The sequence below is a fragment of the Onychostoma macrolepis genome, chromosome 07, assembly GCF_012432095.1.
Source record: "Onychostoma macrolepis isolate SWU-2019 chromosome 07, ASM1243209v1, whole genome shotgun sequence".
In the NCBI taxonomy this organism is placed as follows: Eukaryota; Metazoa; Chordata; class Actinopteri; order Cypriniformes; family Cyprinidae; genus Onychostoma; species Onychostoma macrolepis.
Window position 1 is genome coordinate 29,752,891 of NC_081161.1, and position 6,000 is coordinate 29,758,890.

The 6,000-nt window shown below is 36.1% G+C and overlaps 1 long non-coding RNA gene across 2 annotated transcripts; it reads right to left on the minus strand.

Moving 5' to 3' along the window:
* Positions 1–1,199: 1,199 nt before the first annotated feature.
* On the minus strand, positions 1,200–3,634 carry LOC131544574 (uncharacterized). 2 transcript variants are annotated; one of them, XR_009272164.1, is made up of 5 exons: positions 3,592–3,634; positions 3,194–3,232; positions 2,894–3,014; positions 2,729–2,783; positions 1,200–1,750 (listed from the first exon to the last, which is right to left on the minus strand). It is a non-coding gene; the product is annotated as an uncharacterized LOC131544574 (long non-coding RNA). The 2 variants fall into 2 exon arrangements; XR_009272163.1 differs by having other exon boundaries at positions 2,729–3,014.
* Between the last annotated feature and the right edge of the window lie 2,366 nt (positions 3,635–6,000).

Sequence of the window (6,000 nt, forward strand, 5' to 3'; positions counted from 1 at the left end):
TTAAGGTGTCGAGGCTGACGTCTGGAACTCGAACCTTCAGCTCCCTCCACAGATTTTCTATGGGATTAAGGTCTAGAGACTGGCTAGGCCACTCCAGGACCTTAATGTGCTTCTTCTTGAGCCACTCCTTTGTTGCCTTGGCCGTGTGTTTTGGGTCATTGTCATGCTGGAATATCCATCCACGACCCATTTTCAATGCCCTGGCTGGCTTCAATGCCCTGGCCCTAACGGTACATGGCCTCGTCCATCACCCCTTTGATGCGGTGCAGTTGTCCTGTCCCCATAGCAGAAAAACACCCCCAAAGCATTATGTTTCCACCTCCATGTTTGACGGTGGGGATGGTGTTCTTGGGGTCATAGGCAGCATTCCTCCTCCTCCAAACACGGCGAGTTGAGTTGATGCCAAAGAGCTCGATTTTGGTCTCATCTGACCACAACACTTTCACCAAGTTCTCCTCTGAATCATTCAGATGTTCATTGGCAAACTTCAGACGAGCCTGTACATGTGCTTTCTTGAGCAGGGGGACCTTGCGGGCACTGCAGGATTTCAGTCCTTCACGGTGTAGTGTGTTACCAATTGTTTTCTTGGTGAATATGGTCCCAGCTGCCTTGAGATCATTGACAAGATCCTCCCGTGTAGTTCTGGGCTGATTCCTAACCGTTCTCATGATCATTGAAATTCCACGAGGTGAGCTCTTGCATGGAGCCTCAGACCGAGGGAGACTGACAGTTATTTTGTGTTTCTTCCATTTGCGAATAATCGCACCAACTGTTGTCACCTTCTCAAAGCTGCTTGGCGATGGTCTTGTAGCCCATTCCAGCCTTGTGTAGGTCTACGATCTTGGCCCTGACATTCTTGGACAGCTCTTTGGCATTGGCCATGCACTGTAAAAACTAAAGGTTCCTGGAGGCACCTTTTGGGGTTCTTCACTTCGCCACTGTGGCGGAACCCTCTGTAGAGCCTCTAGGCACCCTTTAAAAGGGTGGTTCTCTGAGGAACTTTTAACGGTTCCTGGAGGAACCCTTTTATTAAGAATGGTCAGGAACCACCTTGGTGCTTGAGGCACCATTTCTCAATTTCAGTTCTTTAATATTTGTTCCCTCTCCTCCCTCTAGTTTATTGTTCCTGCTATTGACATTTAATTATTTTAATAAACAAACAGAAAAACTAAAATGAATACATATCAAACATTGTTTATTGATTAACAACAACATCCATAGAAGTTTCAAATAAATAACCAATACTGCACATCACAATCAAATTCATGGGAACACCAGTGTTAATATTGTTATAAATAAAAAATAAATAAAACTTACACCTTGACAAAACCATAAACAAATAAATGTGACTCAAATATCTTAGAACTTTAAAACAATCATACTTAAAAAATAGTACAATTCAAATGAGCAAATTTAATGTACATCGCAGTCAACGATAACATTCTTTCTTGTTCTAAATGGAGGTCACAGATTGGGAAAATTCACACAGGAAATTAAGAAATTGATAAGCCTCAAGACAGCTGTAGGTAGCTTGATGATCTCCTCTTGAATACCCAACAAATGCAGCAGAAAAATAGTACACTTTGCTGTACGTTTAACAGCTTTTCTGTATAATGTTGAATAGAACAAAGGCACTTATAAGGTGAAATCATGTTGGTAGGTTCGTCAGCAAGTAGCTCCTCACCATCAGGAAAATCTGCAGTGCTGCTCTCACCAAATGGGTCTCCATTACCACAGTTAGTGTAAGATTCTGTGTAGTTCGTTGAAAAAGGAGGGATTTACATAAAATTTAATAACAAAATATTGACATTTATTCATTTAGCACATGGTTTTATTCAGAGTATCTTTAAAATGAGTATTTTGTTATATTAGCGTACTGATTAATGGTTGTGGACTAGTTCAATGCAATATCTATTGCAATAACACACAGTGTATGTATATTTGAATGTATTTATGTATGTATGTGTTCGTGTGTATGTATATATACTGTACACAGGTGCATCTAAAAAAATTTGAATATCGTGAAAAAGTTCAATTTTTTTCTGTAACTTGTTTCAAAAACTGAAACTTTCAGATATTCTAGATTCATTACATGTAAAGTAAAACATTTAAAAAAAAAATTTTTTTTTTGTTTTAATCTTAATGCTTACAGCTTACAGATCACGAAAGCCAAAAATATTTACATTTTAGTTGAATTAAATGACCATCCCTACAGTACAAATTCGGTGTCTGCAGCAACACACATTAAAGCCTGAACAATAGTTTGGTGAGCTGTCGAACATGGTTCACTTGGAGCTGTAATGATTTGTTTTGCTAGAGACAATAAGATTGATGATTTGAATAGCAATAGCTTTAACTGCAGCAATCCAATACTGGATTTTTGACTTGAGCTGTAAGCTCTAATCATCAAAATTAAAACAAACAAAAAAAACTTTTGAAATGTTTTACTTTACATGTAATTAATCTAGAATATATGAAAATTTCACTTTTGGAAATAAGTTACAAAAAAACACTTTTTCATGATATCCTAATTTGTTTTTTTTGATGCACCTATGTGTATATATGTGTGTGTGTGTGTGTGTGTGTGTGTGTGTATGTGTATATATGTGTATATATATATATATATATATATATATATATATATATATATATATATATATATGTATGTATATGTGTGTGTATGTATATGTGTGTGTGTAAACCTCAAAATGCACAAACTCAGACTTACCTCAATTAATCATATACAGTCCAGCACAGCAGGATCAGGAGCAAGGCTCGGATTTCTTAGAAGAAAATAAAAGTGGAAAAAAAATAAAATATATAAACTATAAGTAATTGAATGTTTTAGATCGGTTTCTGATGTTTCTCCTCAATTGTTCACTTATTTACACACCTTCAAAACATGAGGTAAGTCCAAAGAGATCACTTTATTGTCAGCCAGCAACAGACATCAGCAGCTCCAGCAGTCCACTACAGAGCCATATTCATGAAACATACAACGTCTTCATTAACTGCTAAAAAAACAAAAATAAAAGAAAACATAAATTATAAACTCTTTAATTCAATTCAGTGTAACATTAATATTGTATATAAGACTGGATTCATATATAATTTTGGATTAATGTTAGGCCTCACTCTGAAACACTATTTCAGTTATTTCAAAGTAAAAAAAATAAAAAATAGGTCTACTTACATTAGTGCTGCTCAGTGAACCCTGTTAAATGTATAGGTTCTGAGGAGAGAAAAGGACAAAAACTGTTTTTTTCTGTAAGTTAAATGAATCGAAAAATAAGCTATTAGATAGTCTACATGTAACATGGATGGGTAACGATTAACAAACGTAAACGACAACAAATTAGTTCAGAAAAGAACAGAGTTACAATGACTAAAAGATGAATATAATGAACAAAGCTGACTAAAAATCGCCGTTTGTGATTTAATACTCTCCATTTCGTCCCACGAAGTTCATTATGATAGTTAGCATCGCGGCTATTAAATTAGCGGTTAAAATGGTAAACAACAAACATTTAAATATAAAAACATACAGTTAAGCGTGTCAGTACAAAAATTTATTTTGGAGAATTTACTCACCTTTTGTTAGACGGTCCTGCGCTGTGGTTGTTTCTTTGAGGAGAGGAACCGTTAATGATACTTTGTATTTGAAATCGCACTTATACGCGAGCAGACAGCAGGTGCGAGGACATTTTCTTCTTCTTGACAACAGCATACTTTTTTATTATATTAATTGTTAAACAATTATTTCTGAATAATTGAAACTTATTTCATTAGGGAAATAAAAATTCTAAATATTACACTTGTACTGATTGTTATAATTAGTGTATTTTTAATGAAATCAATGTGTTGAGCCATATTTAGTTCAATAATATTTTTAATGTTTGCTTTAAAGTTTCAGGGAAAACAATATCTACCTTCAAATAATTTTACATTTGTTTCTAAACTAAAAACTATTTTTCAGTTATTGCAGTATTTAAAATCCAACAAATGGAGGCATAAAAATGCAATCTGACAGAAAGAAATAAAGAAAATAATCTGTAATACCATGGTGTAGCCACTGCCTGCCTGTATGGCCTTATATGTGTATATTCCCTATTGCTGAAAACAGTGTTTTCAGACATAATTTTTAGATATACCTGGCTGATTTGTATTTTGCATGTCCCTTTTTGACAATTTGTAAGACTATTTAGTCTTTTCTAATCATGCCCAAGTTTTTTGTTTTCACATGCCAAGTGCCACAAAAGTGATTATGTTCCATACCATTCCAAAAAAGTAAATAATAATAATAACAATAATAATAATCAGTCCTATTTCATTTCTGTCACATGAATCTCTGGGTTCCTCCAGATGCTGGCTTATACAAGTTAGATCTTCCAGGAACCATTTCAATGTTAACAGATCTTACAATAACCCTTTTAAAAAATTTGAGTTCCTCCAGGAACCTCCAGAGCACTTTGAGGTCTCAGTGTAATGAAAGGGTGACTCCAGAACCTCAGAAGTGGAAACAAAGTGCTTCAAGGGTCCCATAAGTTCTTGCAAGAACTGCAAAGACTGAAATGGTTCCTCCAGGAACCCTATTATGAAAAAAAGAGCTTTGAGGCACTTAAATTACATTTTGAAGTTCCTCGAGTACTCAAAGGGATATTTGAGGCACCTTTAGTTTTTACAGTGTATAAAAGACACCTGGGAGCCAGAAATTTTTGGATGAAATTGTTCAAAATAATCGATTCAGCATTCTGTTATTGAGCAAAAACAGGATTATGCTCATAATAAAAACATTATTATTAAGTTTGTGCAGGAAGGCACCTCACAAAACTGATTTCAGACGGGCTTCTGAGACAGCATAACGTCTACAACAAAACAGAGCAAGCTTTGGAGATAACTAAGCAAATATTTGCTTAGAAACAACATCAAAAGTGGAAAAAGTTGGTCAGAATCATACATTTTTACACACAAACTGATGTTGCCTTCACATGTAATCGGAATTATCGTAAATACGAGTTTCCTAATTGGAAATTAGACGTGAACACCTCTCAAGTCATATTTGCTACAGCGAAAGTTTTCCGAGTTGGCCGGGCCATAAACTTTAAACATGCTGGAGAGGACAACCATCGCTGTTGTCAATGCTATTCTCACAACAACTACATCACTTTGTCTTGTCGGTAAAGTAGTGTTTTTATAGGCTATATATGAACGATCATTTGAAGCATATGTTTTATAAACAGTGAAATACACATGCATTTGACCGAAATTCCTGAATTGTCAGCAAACCAACTGTCTAGTGCGGTGAATGTTTATATGATTGTCAACCAATGGGATGCAACATTTTATTCCATCCGACATCAATGCACGTGAATGCAACAAGCTTGTAATCACGACTTAATAAGTGGGAAATAGGAAATTTCCGATAGCATGTGAAGGCAGCACGACCACCAAACGCAAGTTTAGGGCAGCATCTTTGTTTTTAGCTCAACTATCATGGAATGGAACGCACAGGATTGTGGGATATCAAACCTTGCGAAGGATACGTCTATGATGTGCTATAAAAATAACATTTGTATTGTATTATTGTATTGTATGCTGCCTTCAAAAATCGATCAGATGACGCTATCTCATTGGAATCGGACGTGCCTTGATGCCTTCCTACCTTGGAATGCATCCTCTGAAGGCAGTATTTTCACCTAGAAAATCGCTTTTTTATAATAGAGGTTCCCAGGTTGAGGCTATATAGATTTGTGAATCCATGAAATACAGGAAACTGAGGTCTGCACAAATTGATAAATCAGCAGGTGATGCATCTCAGAATCTCGTAAGTGTTGAACCCACCCTAGCAATGCTTATCCCAAACAGTCCTAGTCTCATCCATAGCCTCAACAGTCTCATCTACAGTGATCTCATATAGCCTAAAGGCGAGGTTCATCTGCCGCTGCCCTGGCTGCGTTTCAAATAGAGCTGTTACTACCCCCCTCCTTCTCCCCAATTGCA